Genomic DNA, 21,580 nt, shown 5'->3' with positions numbered 1-21,580 from the left:
TGTCTAGCAGGTTCCTTGTCACACTGGGTGTGGAGAAGAGGAGAGAGCTTGGAGGCTGGTCAAGACAAGTGACCATGGGCACATTTCTATACTTCTGAGCTTGTTTCTGTATGCACACGGAGTGGGGGTAACAACTCCCACCTCACAGGACTATAGAACCTGATGCATGTAAAGCATCTGGCACTATACCTGGCACATGGACGCTCGCTTGACACACTGTGGAATCCGAACCCTCTTTCTTTTTTTTTTTTTTTTTGAGACGGAGTCTCGCTCTGTTGCCCAGGCTGGAGTGCAGTAGCACGATCTCGACTCACTGCAAGCTCTGCCTCCCGGGTTCACGCCATTCTCCTGCCTCAGCCTCCTGAGTAGCTGGGACTACAGGCGCCCGCCACCTCGCCCGGCTAATTTTTTGTATTTTTAGTAGAGATGGGGTTTCACTGTGTTAGCCAGGATGGTCTTGATGTCCTGACCTCATGATCCACCCGCCTCTGCCTCCCAAAGTGCTGGGATTACAAGCGTGAGCCACCGCGCGCGGCCTGAACCCTCTTTCAAAGATGGCTTTTAGCAACAAAATGGAACTTTCACTAAAGAAGTAAAGAAAAAAAATTACAAAATCCATCAGAAATTTTAGAGATATCTGGCCCTTGATAATTTAGTTCTAATGTGATAAAAAAAGCTAGAAGCTGGAAAATTGATCTCTACTTAGTCACAGATTTGTTTATTTCATTTATTTCAGTTCAAAGTCAACAGTTCTTGGAGTTTTGAGTAGCACTCAATGGTTCTATAGATGCAGGGTGAGTAAGCAGGCATACTGTCACTTGGTGGCAAGCACTTTCTGTGCATATATCTCACTATTAACAAGTTTATGTATTAGCTCCAGGTGGCTCATATATCCACAAGTACACAGGTGACACAGCCCAGCATGCGAGTGCAAGACAGTTTTTTGTTTGCACAAGCCTAAGACGTCCTTGTATGTAGATTCTATCTTCTTGGACACTTAGTTGTTGAGAAATTTTTTGTTGAATTTTAAAAACTGAGATGATTTTCTAGTCATTCATTAATTCCATGATCAAGCCTGGCAATTAACTTGGTTGAATAAAGAAAAAGAAGAAGGGAATGTGTGCATAAAAAGAGGAGGTAGGGAGGAGAAGGAAGAGGAGGCTGGAGAAGGAGAAAGCTAAGAAGCTGCTGGGCTATTCTATCCTAGTTGGGAATGTAAGGCTCCAACACCCGGAATGCTATCAGGGTTCTCAAACAAAAGCCTCCTTTCTTCAGCTTTGGAACAGTTTATTAGCTTGAGGGAGAAGTCCACAACAGTCCAGGCCTCTTATCAAATTGTACGAAACAAACTCCACAGGTTGGGATTTTCTAGAAATCCTATCCAGAAATTTTGATTACAAACAAAATTATAAATCTGACTGGAGTTCTGGATCTTCGATAGTAACACTGGTCTAATTTCTTTTTCATTATTTTTGAGACAGGGTCTAGCTCTGTCTCTTAGGTTGGAGTGCAGTGGCGCGTTCATAGCTCACTGCAGCCTTGATCTCTTGGGCTCAAGTGATCCTCTCGCCTCAGCCTCCCAGGTAGCCAAGACTACAGGCCTGTACCACCAGACCTGGCCATTGGTCTAATTTCTAAGCAAGGCCGGTGTCTTCCAATGAGCTCAGGGTGGGAAACCCCACAGGGGTTGGGCTGTGAACTGCACCAGGTGGCCCAAGCTGGGCGTCCAAAAAGACAGACCCACATCTCAATTCCACTGAACTCTGGGAATCCCTGTGATGACTTGAGGCCTGCATCATCACTGCCCCCAATAACGTTGTAAACATGTAAAGAAACTGAATCCCCAGAAAGAACACTTTCAAAAAACACTAAATAAAGCAGTCTGAACCCTTCCTCTGAAGAAGGCTGCTACATCTGGCATCGTCTTACAAGTAAATCCACCCCAAAATGAAGTTCTCTGGAGAATTCAGAAACAGCCCTTTTGAATCCCTGCCTTGTGTTGAATTTCAAGCCAAGTTTACAACCAAATTCCGAAGTATATAAAGGACTTTTAAAGACCCAATTGGTATTTTTACAATTGAAAACCTGCATAAATTGATCATGAACCCAAAGAATGAATAAACCCCAATTACTTTCACCACTCTAAACCCTGCCGGAAGCTGAAAAATAAAAATCCAGTTCTCTACAAGTTTGAAGACCAGTTACTTCTAGTACAAGCCCTTGGGTGTTTTCCTGTAAAGTAGAACAGAAGGAACAGGAATGGCACTTGTGGCAATCCTAAAGCCTCGTAATGAAATAATTAGTAGGTTGGTTCTGTTTCACCTTTTACTGACACTTGCTGGTTTTGTGCCTTACCTAAAAATACTTTATTTTATTATAATCCAAAGATAAATGAAGAAAGGTTTGAATTCACCAATCCTACTTTTCCCACTGGGATGCTAGGCTAGAAGAATCGTTTCTTATGCTAATAACTGTGATTAAAGCCAAAGCCTTTACTTAAATAATTAACTTTACAAATAAATGAGTTCAAAGAGAAAACAATTCATATTTTATATCCCTATTGGGTAAACAAACAAAAAAAAAGTAAACATGGGCAATTGGGCATCTTTGCCTGACCCAGCCCAGTGGGCACATGGTGGCCTGGCCAGCAGTCCAGGACATGGCCAGAACCATAGCTAAGGAGGTGCCACTTGTACATAGCTGTCGTGGATCTGTATATTGATTACAACAGCTGTCTGACAGAGGGCAATAAAGTGTCCTGAGGAAAGGGTGTCTTACTCTAATTCATGCAAAGGCACTCTATGGGCCAGCAGGGACGGTCCCTGAGTGTGTCCCTGTGACTTCTCTGCCTTTTAGGTGTTGGGTTCTTGGCAGATGAGGATCTCTGGCCTCACTGGGCCCCTTGCTATGAGCCAGCTCCTTCAAATTCTCTCATTAAAGCTCAGTGAAGCAGCCTTTGCAGAGAGCTTCCTAATCCATGCATACTTCACCCTGTTGGCTAAAGTTCTGCAGAAATAGTCAGGGCCTCCATTTTTTATCAAGAGTTTGACAGTCACTGGAACACTGTGCCTTAAATGAAACCCAAGGACTACTCTGCCTCCCTGGCTAGATCTGAGGCAGCCGCAGCTGTGATGGAAGGAGAACTCCATGCCCTGCAGCAGTCACAGCCTTTTTGAGCAGACAAAGCATTTGAAGAGAATGCACAGCAACAAACATCTATCTTATCTGGGGTCAGTAAGGGTTTCTGGCCCCTTCTGACAAAGAAATTGGCAGCTGAGATTCCATAAAAATTTCAATAAGTTTTAGCATTCTGAAACACTTCAACTAGTTTGATGTTAATGTTTAAGCACCTTGATGAAATAAATTTCTCTCTTCCAAATCCTAGAAAGAATCTCCCTTTCAGGAAGATTCTGCAGATGGGTTTTGATGCCATTTTATCATTTTATAGTTAGATCTCTGTAATTTATCACACTGTAGACCAAATGCTTGCTTTAGTGCCATTAAAAACTAATTTGCAATTTGCTGTTAAATTAAGATGCTTCATTTTCCTACTGTACATGATTTTCCTTTTCACAGATGAGTGAGGATACAAGGGCAATCAGACCCTAGTGCAGACAAGAAAATACCATCAAAACCCCTAGAGACCCCAAATCTAAGAGATTTCCTTTTATTAATTATCAAACCTAATCAATCTCTCATCGAAAGAGGCTCAGAAACCATGAATAGTAAATATGAAAAGGATATCTGTAGAAACCCTTGCTTATCAAAGTTCTGAGAAATTCCCATTAAATTTCTGTTATTCATGTGTGCAAACTAAAAAGACTAATTTTAATTCGTGTAGATCGAAGTCTTAGAGCAGAGCACTCTGTAAGCAGGCAGCAGTAACTTAATCCTACATGCCAAACTAATTATATTAGAATCATTGTGATAGGTACCCATGGCTCCTTTGATGTTAAACCCCTGTTACCTTTGCTCCCCAGTCATTCTCTGGGCAAGGTCTCCTGTACATATTCCCATCCTGCCAGATCATGAAGCTGTTGCTTTTGAAGCTCAGTTTTATTCTGATAGAACACCAAGGGACTGAAAATTATTTCTCACTGATTTTGGTCTAAAAACTTCGGGAGGAATTCTAAGCTTGACAGAATGTAGCACATACAATGCCAACAAATGTGGCTTCTTTTCTTCACTAAGCTCACCCACACACTGGTGAAACTGCTCAATGTACTCACTGCACTGTAATATCTCCCTCCACCCCTTCTTGATCCCAGTGAGTTTGCCCATTGTGTTTCTTACCCCCTTGATAAGCATCATTTACCTACAGCCTCACTCAAAGCTCAGGTCCAAGGGGGTTTCATCTTTCCGTTAACAGATAAACCGAAACACGATGAGATTTCCAATAGGCCATTTGTTAACATCTTGCCCTGCTGAAAGCCCTGGTGGGTACCTTCCGTCTAGATCAAATTTAGATGATGACTTCCTGGAGCAGCCCACAGAGGACCAGACATCCAATCACCCCCACGAGGCAGGCCTGCATTCTCATTCCTCTTAGCGAGAAGTCGGATGTGCCACAATTAAGAGGAAGGCCGAAGGTCACTGGGTGTACTTAATCATTATGGGACCAGAGAAATGAAGGGCTTTGATAAAAGCTAAACACCAGTTCAACCTACAAAAACCCCATCTAAACCACTTTGCTCCCTTTAACCATGTCCTCGAGCGACTTCGAATAATACTTCTCTCGCTTTCACAGGGCTGGCCCTTGGGTTAAATGAAACAATGCAAGTGAAATATTAATCGCTGAGTTCAGCAGCAAGATTACACTCAGTAATAGTAGTGCTTTGTTACCATCTACAAAGAATGAAAAAAACAGAGACTGCCCTGGCTAAGGCAGACCCTAATAAAAGAGTTTGAAAACCAGCTGATCAGAGTTCAAAATGTTAGAAGATCCAAGCCAGAAATCCTCACCACTGGTAATTCGATCTTGTTAATTCAACATCTTAATGCAAATTATGAATGATCTGGAACATAGCTATTCATCAAACCAGATGTCCTATTTGCTCTTCAATAAGAATGTCAGCAAATCAAAATCAACTTAATTCAAATACTCTCATTTCTTAATTCACCTCAAATGAATGAGATGAATTACGAAAGGGAGAGTACTCAATCAACAGATTGCACTGTAGTTGAAAGACACCCAAAGATGTAATTGGAAGGAAAAACAAGATATGCCAAACACACGGAGGAAAAGCCAAAGATTCAGACAGCCTTCCAGCGTGGGGCGTAGAACAAATGACTTTGAAATTCTCTCTCTCCAAAATAGTACCATGACTAACAACCATCTTAGAACTCTGCTCTGGGACAAAGCGCATCATATGTCAGTGCTAAGCACGCAGGAGGCTTGCAGTAAAACAAAATGATTCATCACAAGATGGGTTTTGGCCAGATATCAACTGCACCACTTTTAATATACAACTCACAGGCCACTTTAAAGGTATATTCTTTCTAGAGGAGCTCAAAGCACTAGATACCCACATATCTCATTTAACAAGCATTTTTAAAAATGCAAACAACAAACATCCTACATGTCATGCAAAGAAACAGAGAACCAGAAACTGGACTTAAAGACACGAGATACTCAACCCAATACAACTCAGATCTCATGAGTCCATACAGCATTCCTGTGAGCTAAACAGTGAGCAAGACTGTTTACATCTCACAAGAAAATAGGGTGGTGGTAGGGACAGAAAGGAAGAGACAGGTGAGAGTGGCATTTAGAAGGTAATATCATGAAGACTTACTCATTGATTACATGTGGAAAATGAATAGGAAGAAGGGGCATGGGCATTCCAGAAAGATGACTGAGCCACCAACATCCAATAAAAATGCACGAGGGCATAGTGGGTTTGTGGAAGAAGATGTAGAACTAAGGTCTGCTGGGCTGTCTGGATGGAGTCACTTACCAGGCCATGGGGTCCAGGTGCTATGGACATAGGTTGACTGGAGAGCCTATCTGGAGAACAACGGCTTGGGAGTCCTCAGTATAGAGGGGTATTCTATCCCAGCTTTCACCAAAGAGATGTGATACAGCATGAGAAGAGGGCTGGGGGAGGCTTTTCAGAGGCTGACTAGAAAGAGAAACCCAAGAAGACAGTAGGACTGGGCAGGAAGGATGCAGGAGAACAAATAGAATGCAGTGTCCTGGAGGTTGAGAGAGAAGATTTCAGGAAGAAATGGTCAACATTGTCAAGTGCTGCAGAGAGTTCCAATCACATCACAATTGGACAGCATCTGCTGCACTTGGCAATGTGCAGGTCACTGGTGGCATAAAGGGGGCTGAGTGGCCGACGGAAAGGGAGGGAGTAAAGACTGTGTTATATAAGTGAGAGTTTATGCATGTATGATATACAGAGGGACCTAATAGACACTGGGGACTCCAAAAGAGGGGAGGAGGGATGGGGAGTGAGGGGTTGACAAATTACCCATTGGTACAATGTTCATTATTTGGGTGGTGGGTTCACTGGAAGCTCAAATCTCACCACTATGCAATATATCCATGTACAAACCTGCACATGCAGCCCCTGATCAATATTTTTAAAAAGACTGTGTTAACCAGCTTTGGGGTGGAGGAAGATGGAGACTAGAAAGGACAGCATGGAAGTGAGGAGGGTTTTTAACATGCGAAAGACCACAGCATGTTTCTAAGTGGAAACACGATCTCGTTGTGAGTGTTAGAAGGACAAGGTCTGAAGTGAAGGTGGAGGAAGGAAAATTAAGGTGAACTGAGCTAGGACAAGCAGGACGGATGGGAGGCTTCAGGGGCCCAGGGAGGACACAGGCATGAGTTAGGGGGATGCTGCTGCTGCTCCCCAAACTCATCCCACACAGACAGTCCAACACCCAAGCTCTCACTCACTCTGCATCCAAGCCACTTGCTGGGTCCCCAATGCCCTTAAAAAAAATAAAAATAAAAATAAAAGGCCCAGCATGCTCTGTTCCCCAACCGCCTCTATGGGCTCATCTCATTCCACTCCTCAGCTTTAGCCTGAAGCTTCCGTACAGGAAGCTCTTTCCCTTCCCTGTGCCTTTTGTACCTATGGCTCCTACAGTGTTATCTCCTCCAGGAAGTCCCCTGAGCCAGGGCTGTGTTAAAGACCTCTCCCTGGCTCTCACAATAGGCTGTGCATCCTTCCTGCCTTTGCACCCACCATAAAGCACCGTGTAAGCTGCTTGTATCTCCATCCACCCACCAGACACAGCAGAGCTCCTTTGGGCGGAACGTTCACCTCTGTCTTCCTCCTCCTAGTAGGCCTTCAATGCACATGCTAGGGGTAGGCTGGGGAAGGGTGATGAATCAATGGCTTCTGAGTCAGAGGCTGCATGGATAGTTCCTCAAATCCTATCTTACTGAGAATCCAGATTTTACTCATCAGTTCTTTGTATGTAACTATTCTTGTAAAAGCACACACATATCTAGGGTAGACACTGGGGAGAGTTCTTCTCCACAAGAACTACAAGACATGAAACATAGCACTTTCATGAGCTAGAAAGAAAAATCGGCCATAATATTCTAATGGCCAGAGCCAGATTCCAACCGTAGCTCCTGGCACTGTGGACACACACTGGAAATACAGCTGAGGCCAGAGATGGTGTCCAACCTCCTGAGGCTCTCCTTTCCTTCCCAACCAGGACAGGCTGAGTCTCCTCTGCTGTTCCTGGGGACACCCAAGATATCCATCAGCTAAAAGGCCCCCAAGCTGTCGCTGACAACATCTTTAAACCCGGCAACAGGACTGGGTCTCGTGTGCGCTGCTGACCTCTCGCACGGACTGTGCGGAGAGACCTTTGTGGTCGAAGCACACCAAGCCTCCAGCGTCCTCCTCAGTGTTTAGCACGGCCCATCCCTCTGCAGTCCTGGAGGTGCTGAACCCACTAACAGAATTTCCCCAAGATCCCAATCCCGTCTCTGCTTCCCACTTAGGTCTCTCCAACAAAAACAAGGTTTTGGCCAGGATCCCAGCTCCAGGGTCTGCTAGGGAACCGGGTGCTGGGACATAGGCTCTGTCAAGCATGTCTTTCCCCTGATATTGAAACCAGATCCCACCCAACCAGATGCCAATGGAATGCATTTAAGCCTCTTTCAAAAAGCTACGCTGTCCTTTCTTTTTGGAGGGCTGGAGAGATAAGTGAGCAACTAGCAGCCGCCACGAGGAGGGGCTGAGTTACTTGGAAAGATGTTTCCTGCAAGGCTTCTTCCACCTTGCGCAGCTCGTGCTGACGGTGCATCTGCCTTACTGACAAAGGCAACTCGGGCCATCGTCAATGCTGGGATGTGTCACCATTCCCCAAGCTGTCACAGCAACAGACAGACCAAAGGACCAGCCACAGGGAAGGTGAGCAGGGCCTCTGCTCCAACACACACACGCGCCACCACAGAAAGACAGTTCACATGAAACCAAGTTCCAGGGGCCCAGGGCTCTAGGATGGGCAGACGTGACTCCTCAGGCTGTACTACGGATTCCAAGAGGCTCCAGATATTTTTTTCAGGGCAGGGGAAATGACTTTAAAGGAAAACAAAAAAGAAACAATACTACATAGCATTTCCTGGCTACAAAGACAAGTCTAGGAAAGCACGTGCCTAACATCCCTGCCTTCTAACTGTGGCTGCTCACTGACAAGACCATGGCACTGGACTTAAGGCCTGGTTAGCTGAGACTTACTGATTCATCTATCCACAGGCACCACGCCCCAACCTCTCTGTCTGCACTCCTTCAGAAAGGTGGTCTTTCTGCCCTTGCAAGGTAATTCCCGTCTCCTCGGTTCCTCTGACACAGGCACCCCGACCTTCCTCAGGTGCAAACATTGATGAAGTGACGAGTTTCAGCTCCTGTGTCCTCTGCCCACAAAAATACCTAAATAAGTTACTAACAATCAGAGACACAAGGGGCCAGAAGACATGGGGGTTTGTTTTCAGTGCCAGCCCCAGAAATGTGGCCCATTGTGTTTTTTACCAAGTTCTTCCTTTAGCTCAAAAGGGACCTGGGGGCGGGACTGCCAGCGGCTGCTCCCTGCGCTCCCCTTCCAGGCTGGTGCCTCCCTGTTCGCCCACAACTGGGTACTCCACGTCTCTACACTTTGCGTGTCCTCCTCTCTCTATGAAGAAGGCCAATTCTCCTCCTTCTCTGGATAACTTTGACTAATTCACCAGACCCAGCAGAGGCTCTCCCTCCCTGCAGGAGGCCATCCCTGATCCTTCCCACTCCAGCCCCAACTATGCCACGCATGTGCCTCCAGGGAGCCACAGCACCCTCTAAAGAGAGCAACACCAAATCAGTGATAACCGATCGTTTCTTTCAACCAGAGGTAAATGTCTGCAGAATGCAGACAGGCATGATATTACAGCAGAGCTCCCCACTGGACCAACGACTCCCACTGGGTCCCCAGCACCGACATATTTGAGGTACCACAACTGGCGACTGCTGAGCTGAACTGGGGATGCAATGGGATGAAAGCCAATGGGGAAATGTGCCTCAAATACTTATTAACCCCTGGTATGGGAGGCCTGGCTGCTAGGATTATTCCTAGATCCTCTGTGACTTCTCTGACCATGTCACACACTAACCTTCCCAGTGAACCTTCTGCTCTGACCAGGTCTGGCCTCCTGCACTCCCGCAAATGCCAGTGGCTTTTCTATCTCTGAGCCACTTGGTCTGCTGCTCCCCCAGGCTGAAATGCCTTCCCTATACCATTCTTTTCTTTGTGCATCCAAATCCCCAGTTATTAAAAAAAGGAGAAAAATTTAAAAGGGGTTACCTGTTCTTAAAAACAAACAAACAACAATGACAACAAAAAACAGTCCTGGCCAGGCGTGGTGGCTCACGCCTGTAATCCCAGCACTTTGGGAGGCCGAGGCGGGCAGATCACAAGGTCAGGAGATCGAGACCATCCTGGCTAACATGGTAAAATCCCGTCTCTACTAAAAATACAAAAAAAATTAGCCAGGCTTGGTGGCGGCTGCCTGTAGTCTCAGCTACTTGGGAGGCTGAGGCAGGAGAATGGCGTGAACCCGGGAGGCGGAGCTTGCAGTGAACCAAGATTGCACCACTGCGCTTCAGCCTGGGCAACAGAGCAAGACTCTGTCTCAAAACAAAACAAAACAAAACAAAAAACAGTCCCACATCCTCCCTGAAGCTTTCCTAAAAACTATGGCTCACACTGTTCTCTCCCAACTGAACTGCAAAATAAAGTATTAACATACACAATATCATCTTGTTTTAGGCATCAATTGTCTTAATATAGTACAGTAGAAAGAAAACTAGCGGCCAAGTGCAGTGCCTCACGCCTATAATCCTACCACTTTGGGAGGCCAAGACGGGCAGGCCACCTGAGGTCAGGAGTTCGAGACCAGCATGGCCAACATGGTGAAACCCTGTCCCTACTAAAAATACCAAAAATTAGCCAGGCGTGGTGGTGGGTGCCTGTAATGTAACCTCTGCCTTCTCCTGTCGCAGGTTGCAGTGAGCCGAGATCACACCATTGCACTCCAGCCTGGGCAACTTGGTCTCAAAAAAAAAAAAAAAAAAAAAAAGCGCACTAGGCTTCGGCCCAGAAAATCTGATTTCTATTCCTGGTTCCCGACGAAATGATTCTGGGCAGGCTGTTTCTGTGAACCTCGGTGTCTCCTCTGTGGAAAGGGTCAATTATTGCCCTGCTCACCTCACAGAGCTTATTTTCAGACTCCAGTGAGACAAAGTTGTTGAAGTCTTCATAGCATATAGAGCTTGTTTCCAGACTCCAACGAGACAAGATGTGAAAGAACTCATACATTTGAAAGTCTTTTACAAACGTAACAAAGTGATATTATGACCTAATAATATTCTTGTGGTAAGTCTTTGAAGGCAGGAACCATACCTCAATTCTCATTTATTGCCCCACACCTCCCACCAATCCTTCCCCACCGAACAGAGGGCTTATGCATGGAAGGGGCTACATTCAATATCCATGGACTTTAGAACTTGAATGTGTCTGTTAATGTTATGATCTGGAATATCTCCATTATAAGCTTCCTTCCATGGGGCTTAAACAAAACATACTTTCATCTATTTTCCCCCAGAAAAAAAATCCAGTAGTCTTTTATGTAATGGCTGTCTACTGTGAACCCCTTCGGGATATTAAAGTCATGACCTTCAACATGGCTGGAACATCTTGTATTTGGCCCCTACTCTATGAGAGCCAGCACATCCCTGATCCTTCTCTCCATTTTTGGCCTCCCATTTAATTCCTTTCCAAGGTCTTTATACACAAGTCCGTATGAGGCCTCTAAATACATCCTAAATTCTGTAAGACCTCTGCAAATAAGATCTCACTCTCTGAAAACACCTGTATAATCATTCTCCTATGTAAGGAGAGAGCCTCTATATTTTTAGTTTTCTTCCCATACAGCAAACACTATTAATACCATCATACTTTCTCCAGAGATGATATGGATTAGACCAAATGGAAAGTTACCATGGCTACCGCAGTGTTATTTTTGGTATGAGAAATTCATGCCAAGAGAAGCAGTATACATGGTCAAGAACTGGAGCTTTATTTCCTCTTTGCTATCAGGCAATCAATCCCAATTTAATTTTGAAACTCTAATTGCAACGGAAACTAATTATGAGCAGCAAGATCTGAAACCCCTAATTAAAGTGGGAGTCAATAAAGCGACTCGGCATTATCAATTGGGGCACCACTGGCGGGATGGGGGATGAGGTACAAGCAGATTTCTTTCCCAAGTAACTAGCTAAGCGAAACAAAACAGGGAGACTCATCTTGAGGGTGCAGTTGGGGAACCCTAATTTGGGACCAAGGGCTACAGTTTCCAGCAAGTGAGCAGGTCAGGCCTTCTCTCTGTGCTATGAAGACTTCGACAAACTGTGAATAGAGTAGGAAGTCCAGGTGGAAAGAAGGGAGTTTCTACCAATAGTCAACCACTGACAGTGGCCACGGTGGAGAGGTAGAGAGTGGACAAGCTGAAGGACAGCTGGATCTGACTACCCCATATATTAAGTGGCCTTTTCTATATATTATGCAGCCTTGGGACCGTAACTGCACAAAAACAGGTACCCAAACAGAAGCTCATCTCTCAGACCCAGATATTTTAGGCTGACTCCCTCACACACTCAATGCTGAGTTGCACTTTACTGAATTAGCAGAAGTTGGCTTGTGGAAGGACTTCTATTAGCGTGAAACCCACTGCCAATCCCCGAAGTGCACCGTACCCTTTGGGACCTCCCAGTCTATCTTGGAAGCTTTAAAATACTGTTAATGGCATGACTTCATCTGCCCCACACTTGAACGATCCATATTTAGGCCAGAAACCACATGGACTTCGCATCACTCCACTGGGCTCCAGGAGAGAAAAGGGCTCAAGTCGGGAAGGGAATGCTTCTAACCAATGATTAATTACTCATCCTCTGTCAAATTTATTGACAAAGGGACAGAAATGAACACTCCTACCAGGGATCAAAATCAGTGGAAGCTCACCCTTTTCCCACTCTGTATATTTTTATACAAAAAGGTTTTCTCCCACTTACAGGTAGTTTTCCTGACTTTTTAAAAAGCATATTGAGAAAAAAGAAGCAGAACATCATAATCCTGTTGTAGCCTTTTCAAAGGTAATGAATAAGCCAGTCCCACAGGAGAGGGAGCTCTGCTTCAGAGTGGGAAGCATTCCTTAAGAGCTTTCAGAGTCCAATTTCCCAGGAATAAACGAGGTCGCCGGCCGGCTGGGGCCGACAGGCTTTTTCCAAGGCAGACAAACCCCAAGATCCACGAAAGCCTATATTAATCTTAATTCCTAGTGCGTCACAAGCAGCAACATAGAACACAGGCCTCATCTTGAATTAGCCAAAGGAGGTTCTCTGAATAAAGATAGTGTATTGACATATTATACAAAGCTCTTGGCACTGGTGTTTTATAACAAATGTTAAAATGTGAGCAGTAAAGACAACAACAGTTCTGAACCCCGAGATGTGTTGAAACCTGGCTGCAATTTGAAAGGAAATATTGTGTGGCTTCTGTACATTATGTAGATTATTGATATGTAATGACCAGCAGGATAAACAGAGAAAAGGGCTCAGCCACCTTGCGTTCATTAGAAATGAAGGAAGAGAGACCAAGAGAGAAAGAAGAAAAATTTTCTTATTGAGCTACTTTAGTATAAAGTTTCAGCCTAGGGAGAACTGAAAGTGTCCTGAAAAACAGCTTCAGCCCAAAACAGACACGGAGCGCCGTTCTGTGCCACTGGGCTCTGCTTCCAGGGGAGGTACACCACTAGGGGCTTTTGAAGACCCATCAGTCAAAGAAAGCACCTCTGTTTTTACAATCAGCAAGCTGCAAACTTTTATCTACTGCCCTTTAGGAAACGAATGCTTTCAGGGTCCCCCAAAAGATTGATAGATGTACTTTATTTCCAAACCAAACCTACCTTGACTCCAATGAAAGACTTGCGGTGATAGAAGCAGCACAGAGCTGCTGAGAAGACGTGGAAAGCACTGCATTCCTTAGGCATCTTTCGGTCTTCAGTCCCGGGGACCACACACTTTCTTCAGGGTTAAAAGAAAGCGGGCTTTGGGTGTTAAAGCCCTAGCCCACCACAGCAGCTGTGCTGCTTCTGCCCAGAAGTCAGGGAAGTCGGCAGCCGGGGGAGTGAGTCGGCTCCTTCTCCCAGGCTAGTCTGGGACTTTTCCCCTCTGCTGAAGCCAATACGATCCACTCGCTCAATTCTCGCAGGCTGGTGTCCAGCCTGCCATGCACACAGTGCCAGAAATTCTCATGTGACCAGACTTGCTTTCTGATGAAATTCTAACCCCTCTTAGAAGAGGCCTTGGGCTTTAGCTGTCCCCTCAATTGAGAGACCAGGCAGAAATCATTAGCAGCCCCTCTCCCCCAACCTAGCATTTCCTTCTGGGACTGAACTGTACCATGCCACCTGCTCCTAGTGGTTCTGTTTGCTTGTCACTCCAGCAACCAGAGGTTTAAGGAAGCAGGGCAAGTTGTACATTCACACCACCTTGTTATGAACAGAGGCTCCTTTGAGGAAAGGAGGTGGCCTAAAAGTGACTTTCCCTGGGAGAAATCCTAGATGTCCTAAGTAACCCAGGCAGGATCCCTGTCCTCACTCTCCCAAGCCCACCTCCAGAGCTGTTTATTTTTAATTAAGATGCTCCTGGCAGCCAGTTTGCAGCTGATAACGTTGGCATAGTCATCGCTACTGGCAAAGCAATATTGCCTTTTGGTGTTTAATTAGCAAGTCTGTCAGCAAACACCCTAAGCGCCCTATGCCCTCCCACCTGGCTGTGCAGCCTGTTGGGAGGATGGGGACCATGTACCCACTTCTGACTCAACTGTTTGTCCTACACTCTCCTTTAAATCCTTCACTTTAATTACTCATAGCCACTCTGATTACCCACTTTGTGTAACCTAGATCCTGCACACAAATCTCACATCCAACGCAGCCAAGCAAGGCCCTCCTGGATTCCCTGCAATCTGAGGCCTCTACCCCTACCAAGAGCCACATAACACCTTCAGGGAAAACTAACTGCTTTTCCTCTTTCATTCCAGTTATAGTGGATACTCAACGAGTCTTTTTTTTTTTTAATCAAATCCAGGTTTCTGCCTGTAGCTCTTCCTCTCCTATCGTACCGCTCCATATATTAACTTTTTGTGGCTTCAGTCTCAAATATGGAATGTGTCCTGAAGCTTTCTAAAACTTCACACAGGCAGAAACTTGTAATGAGGAAGAAACAGGACCTATTCAGTCCAGAAAGGAACAATACCAGATGAGGCATGATGGAGGTATGAGAAATATCCAACGGGATTAGCGTCAAATCCTCAGAAGACCTTGGACTAGGTCCTTTGGACTAGGTCAAGTCTGCCTACAAAAACAGGGAATTGTTCTGGGCCCAGTGAGCAGGAATGGAGATCCACAGTCTCACACCCATGCAAGGGCAAGGGCCCGGCCTAATCAACGTGTCAACATGGGGATGGAGCTGCTAAGTGAGGCTCTATTGCCACAGGCGATGACTTCCTTTCTGCTTTCCTCCCTCGCTCCTTCTCCTCTCTGACTCTGGGGATCTGGTCTACAGTCCTGAGGACTCCCAGGCCACAGAAAGTCCACCAGAGAACCTAGAAGGAAGCACCAAGGTGGCAGAACTCAGAAGGGTTTTCTGAGCTGGAAGAGCCCTTGAAGACTGTCCTCCAAGGTCCAGTACTGCATCTGCGAGGAAGTGTTTTCTGGCTTGCCCTCATTTCCATTAGATGGGGTTCAAAGGGTAAGCCCATGTGAGCAGCCAGGCCCAGGCCCCAGGAGTTCTGTGGGCATGACTCATCAATCAGGCCATTGGCCACCACAGAAGGGGCCATTTTCACCTGGTATTCTCCTTGGAGAGCAAATAACAATTCCTCCAAGCTAAAAACCTCCCCAAGAGGCTAGACAGGCACTATCCCAGGCCTGGGAAAAGGGAGGGGAGCAGTGCCTGAAATCCTGCACAGAAATTCGTGAGATTAGTCAGCCAAGAGATTCTCAAGCCCAGACACCCTTCCCCCAGAAATCGTGAATGAAATGCATTCCTGAAAGTAATATGCAAATAACTCAGACATGTAAATCACATAGAATTACGAATAAAGTGCTCCAGAGCCAGGGTAAAAACAAAATCAAAGACACTTAGGTCACTGTGGAATCACAGCTCTTGTTACCTGAGGATTTCTCTGTTTATTCTAAGAAATATCTCCAAAATATCCAAAGAATTTGTTCCACCAGGATTAAATCATGACTAATCTTATTAGGTAACTGTTTCCTAAGCATCTTTTATTTTTATTTCACACCAAAAACTGAAGCAGCACTCAAAGGTTTTAATCAATTTTCTCCCGAAACGGTCAAGGAGAGAGACTAAAATAACGTGTTGTTTTTGTAACTAAAGATGATAATTGCAGGCATTCTCAAAGTGTCCTTCACTGACTTGTTAAACTTTAAAATGTTGCCTATTTACGCTGATCAATTCCTCCCATTCTCCCCACAATGATTACTCTATTCCAGTTACAAGGAAATACAGGACCAGACCCATGTACCACTCAGCAGAGAACAAAGGGCTAGGGACTCCAACTTCAGACTGCAGAACTTGGTATCTGATCACACAGAAACACAAATAGATTTTTTAATGTTTTATAATTAAACCTGTTACTCACATAGCCCCGTTGAGGGGCTGTGACCTGGGGCAGTGGGCCACTTTCTGATGATCTGGTACATGGGATTTGGGACTCATCAAATTTGGATGCAGGGCTTTCTAAACACCATGACCCTTTAGGGACAGGGGAGGGCATTTCTAAGGAATTCCCAGGGACTGAGAACCGGAGGGACCCAGTCAGGCAGCTCTGAGCTCTGGAAGAGGTCCCACAGGGTGAACTCCACCGCCCCTCTCTGGCTGCCTGGAAGGCTCACTCCTTTGCACCAAGGGAACACCTGTGATTAAAGCCATGGCTGGGAAGCCAGGTGGGTCCTTGAAGGAAACCTCCATTACCTCAGGTCAAATGTTGCCCACCCCTCAATTCAAAAAGAGGGTTAAAGCAGGCCAGAGGAAGACCCCTGCATAAGCACTGCCCTCAATGCCAGTTTTTCCTTGGGCAGCCTAACCTGCCCTATTTAGTAACCATGGAAACAGGAGCTGCCTGCCAGCCACATCAGCGGACACAAGCTTCCTGTTGGCAGCAGCCCTTGGCTGACAAGGGCCAAGAGAGTGAGTGCAGAGTCCTTTTCCCAAAGCGCCACGGCCCCCGCTAGAAGATTAGGCTCCCAGTGAGGTAGGCCCTCTCTCCAACAGGGCATGGAGGGAGACAGCACGAGAAAGATATGCCTGCCAGGTACCTGCTTCTCACTGTTTCAGCACATCTGGAACACAATACTGCCCATAGACTCAAACCCTCCCCAAAGCAGCCCAGAATCAGGGCATCAAGCCTTACACTGAGGCACTCTTGGGCTTTGTCAAGCAGCCCCATGGACAGTGACTCTCTGCCCATGACTAGAGGACAGTAACTCACCCCAGGCTTCAAGGCCTGGCTCGTTCCTGCCCAAAGTGACATCAGTCAGGGGTGACCACCAGTCATCATGATCAGAACAGCTCAAAACACCTTGTGGCAACTACTAAGACCCTTTATCCTACTCCCTCTCCCCTAAAGATCAATGCTTTCTGGCTTTTTGCTTCCCCTAAACCCCAGTGATCTGGCTCTCGGTGAAAAAAGACAGCTTTAATGAGCTAGGGCAGGTCTATCTTTCCTGGTGCCCTGGGAAGTAGGCAATGATTAGAATGGACCTTGCCCCACTCAGCACCAGCCTGGCGTCACGGTGAGGACACCCTCGGCAGACTCGGCTCCGTGGAGAGCAGTGTGGCAGATGCCTGGGAAGCCCTAGGCAGATAAGGGGGCTAGTTGATCCGCAGCCCTGCTTCTCAAGACTTCCCCAGCACCCACCCTGTCTCTGCCTGATTCTGAACAAATAAGCCAGGCGCTCACACACCTTCCACAGAGTCAGAGGGCCTGAGGGAGGAGAGCTGAGAAACCGGGCAGGACAGGAGGAGAGGACTTTGCACGAGAGGTCAGCTCCTCTTCCAGCCAGGCTCAGTCGCTATAGAAGCTGCCAAAGACAGTTCTACACATTTCCCTATATGCAAATCTGATTGATTTCTTGTTCCAAAAGGGAACACAAATGAGACTCAGCGGGAGGAGGGCAGGCAACAATGCCTGCGCCCTCTGGCCCCCTTTGTGTACTGCTGTGGACAAGATGTTCACCTGCCCTGGTGAACACAGAGGGTGCATTTAGGAGTGTTTGCTGTATATATCCCGGTCTAACAGTTTCTCCAGATTCCTCAAGGGGCTGAAAGAGTACGGCTGTTAAATGGTCTCTATCCGGAAGCAGTATTGATCTGCCTAGCACACAAACAAAGAGACTAAGTACAGTCTTCACAGATTTCTCTCTGCTGGGCCTTCTGTCTTCCCTTACCAATTTCTGTTTCTCTAACTAGCTATTAAAATTGTATAACTGAGTAATGTGAAGCAAAATTAGGCACTGTGCCCTGTTTTGCTTTCTTAACTATCACACACAACTCTGCCCCATTCACCTCTCTACCACTACCACCTAGTTCCTGGTGTCACCCCAGAAATCTTATGCAAGCTCAATTTTCTGTTTCTAGCATTAAGGCAAAAATAAATAAAAGCAAAAGAAAAAAAGAACACATACACGACATAATCCCAAGCTCTCAAATGGCAGACTCATTATCTGATGATCTTGGCCTTCTTTGAGACTCTATGAAAGTCATGGGCCCTCCTTCTAGAGCAAAAGACACATACTTGCAATGCTTTACAATTAGAACTTGTCCAACCCACCTTACTATGTTGTTGTTCATTTTGTTCTGTTTTAGGCATTTAGCAGCCTGAAACCATGGGTGTTTTTTGTTGTTGTTGTTGTTGTTTATTTTTTTTGAAATGGAATCTCGCTCTGTCACCAGGCTGGAGTGCAGTGGTACAATCTCGGCTCACTGCAACCTCCACCTCCCAGGTTCGATCAATTCTCCTGCCTCAGCCTCCTGAGTAGCTGGGACTACAGGCGCACGCCACCACACCAATTTTTTTTTTTTTAATTGTATTTTAGTAGAGACAGGGTTTCACCATGTTGGCCAGGATGGTCTCAATCTCCTGACCTCGTGATCCACCCACCTCAGCCTCCCAAGGTGCTGGGATTACAGGCGTGAGCCATTGCTCCTGGCTGAAGCCATGATTTTTAGTTTCTGTCTCTAGTGATAAGTGGAAAAGAAGGATGAAGAAGGGGCTTTACTGGTCCAACCAGAGCCAGAAACTAAGAACCCCTTCTCCCTCTTGGACACCTCTGCTTCAGGGGATTCTTGTATCCACTGAAGCCCATCCATACACCCCTTGGAGTCTTATCCATTCAAGATGATTCACCACCTATTTCCCAAGATTCCTTTTCTTCCACACTTACTATGCAAGCAATTACACCTGGAGCAATCACTTCCTTCTCCTGCCATCTCAGCTCCTGGGTTTTCTTTGTTGTACACTTTTCTCTTTCCCTTTCCTTCCACTTTTGGTAGGCATGAGCTATGTAAGCAATAGGCAATGACCACAAAGCCCTTCAGAGTTCCCTCCCATGCAGAGTGCCACAGAAATGGGCAGAGGGGCATCTGCGGGGCCCTCTGGAGGCCTTACCAGCCAGGAACTGCTGCCTCTCTCCCATATCCACTGTGCCAGTTCTCTGTCTCACAAGCATCTCTGCAAAATGGCATCTTCCAAAACTGAGCTGTGAGACAAACATCTGCTTGTCTTCAAAATGGCTCTGTAATGCACCCCAGAGGTAGGAGGCTAGAAAGAGAGCCAGGATGGGTTCCAGTCTTTACCACTAGCTAGCTGGGTGACCTTGGGGGATTAATTAACTTCTCTAAGCCTCAGTTTCCTCCCCAAACTTACCAAGTTATTGTGAGCATCAAGTGAGATATCACACGGGGGGCCTGGCACCCAACACACAGTAGGCACTCAATAAACGTGAGCTTCCTTCCCCCTTCGAAGGAAGGGACGACAAACCCCATCTTCCCCACTGTACTCACAGGGCACATGCCCACCCACACACTGGGCCACAGGAACCATGCCTGTAGCCACAAGAAGAGGGTGGACACCCACCCACGCCATGAGCCACTGACCACTGGCTGGCTCCCAGCTGGTATACTTAGGAGCTGGTATAATAAGGAGACTTTTAAGAGCTTTTAGCCTTAAAATATATGTTACTCATTAAATTTTAAAACTGCTTATTAAAATGCCACATATGGTTTTAATCACATTTGCTCAGATGTCTCAGGATTTTCTACTCCAGAGTCTCTGTCATGTTAGGAGTTAACAGGCAGCAGGTGTATCCACAGCATCTGCCCACATGACCCTAATCCAGGGAACTTCTGGGTTCATCCACAACTACCAGCTCTCCATGTACCACCCTTGTCTGAGCCAATCTGACTGGGGATCCTGTGGGCCCCCTCTGCCTATGGGGCGTGGGTGACACCCCTTCTTTCCCATTGCCTTGGGACCAAGCTGGTTGCAGAATCAGACTTCAACCTCAGTCCTGATTGGATGCCCTTCAGAATCCTCACTCCTCCAGCCCCACCTCCCCCTGCCCTGGCCCTGCAATTCAGCCCTGGGAACAGATCTCCCATGTGTGTTTAGCATCCCCAGAGAACCACCTCTCATATGCTGACTCCTTCATACTTCCCTGGCCTGTATTACTGGGTTGTCTGATACCAACTAATTCTAGAACTACAACCGTGTCTGCTATAGCTCCTCGGATGCTGTGACCCCTCTGTCCTCTCTAGACTTTCTCTCTGTGTCCTCCCAGATACTGCCTTCTGCCTAGATCTCCTTCTCTCAAGTCCCTAATGGCAGGAATCTGCCAGAGTTACAGTGCATTCTTCCAAAACCACCCATCCCTATCTCCACCCAGAAAGGCTGCCAAGTGGCTGAGTGGATGAACCAGCCTGCAAGGGATCACCTGCCTAGGAAGGCAGGAACCCAGGGGTGGAGGGCGGGGTCTGTACCAGGTGAGAGATGGAGTCAGGAGTAACCACACCCATTCCAGCCTGGAGAGAAAATGGTCTTATAAATCGCTTCTCTATTGTCAAGCAAATTCTAGCCATGTAAACAAAATATTTCAGTGGGAAAATATCCCTTTTTCATGGTCATAAGCTGACCATGGGCATTACCATCTGAGAGATGTACTGGATAATTCCGCATCCTGCCAAAGTAGCTGTGAAAATCAGTCCAGATGAGAAGTTCTGAACCTAGGGGTGGACTGGGGCTTCCACGGGCCACTAGAAACTGTATACAAACTGTTGTGTTCACTGAAGAGAGGGGTTATTACTTTTACCCAATCTCAGAGTCATGTGACCAAAAAATTCCTTCTGATCCAGAAAGACTTTCAGTGCCTTGTGAGAAAGGAGATGAGAATACCCTGGTGGTCACAGAAGTGAGTAACGACCGATAAAGCATCCTGGCTGGCCACCTTGCACATACCCGGGCTGTAGCAGGGATGTGGCTGGTAAGAGGAGGGGATAGATAGCCTTGAGGCAAGTAGTATTGCAGTTCCTAATGGTCACTGGAGCAGCTTTAACTAGCATGGGAATCCTTCACTCAGTGGGTGGAAGGACCTTCTTTGCATGTTATACTTAGGACAGAAAACCCCTCCTCACCACGGACTTCAGAGACGCCTTAAAGAAGAATGCAGCAGTCACTGACACCGTTCCGCCCCACTCACCCTGTGTGCAAGGTCCCCAGGAGCCCGCATTTCTTTTTTTTTTGAGACAGAGTCTCACTCTGTCGTCCAGGCTGGAGTGCAGTGGCGTAATCTCGGCTCACTGTAAGCTCCGCCTCCCAGGTTCAAGCAATTCTCCTGCCTCAGCTTCCCGAGTAGATGGGACTACAGGCACCTGCCACCATGCCTGGCTAATTTTTGTATTTTTAGTAGAAATGGGGTTTCATTATATTGGCCAGGCTGGTC

At 46.4% G+C, this 21,580-nt stretch overlaps 1 protein-coding gene across 1 annotated transcript in view; it reads right to left on the bottom strand.

Annotated features, from left to right (window-relative positions):
• BCAR3 (BCAR3 adaptor protein, NSP family member) overlaps nt 1–21,580 on the bottom strand; it is a 120,173-nt gene that overhangs the window by 38,676 nt on the left and 59,917 nt on the right.

Source organism: Trachypithecus francoisi, unplaced genomic scaffold (genome assembly GCF_009764315.1).
Source record: "Trachypithecus francoisi isolate TF-2019V2 unplaced genomic scaffold, Tfra_2.0 Lachesis_group5, whole genome shotgun sequence".
In the NCBI taxonomy this organism is placed as follows: domain Eukaryota; kingdom Metazoa; phylum Chordata; class Mammalia; order Primates; family Cercopithecidae; genus Trachypithecus; species Trachypithecus francoisi.
The sequence above is the reverse complement of the archived record's forward strand: the minus strand, read 5'-3'. Positions and strand labels throughout refer to the sequence as shown.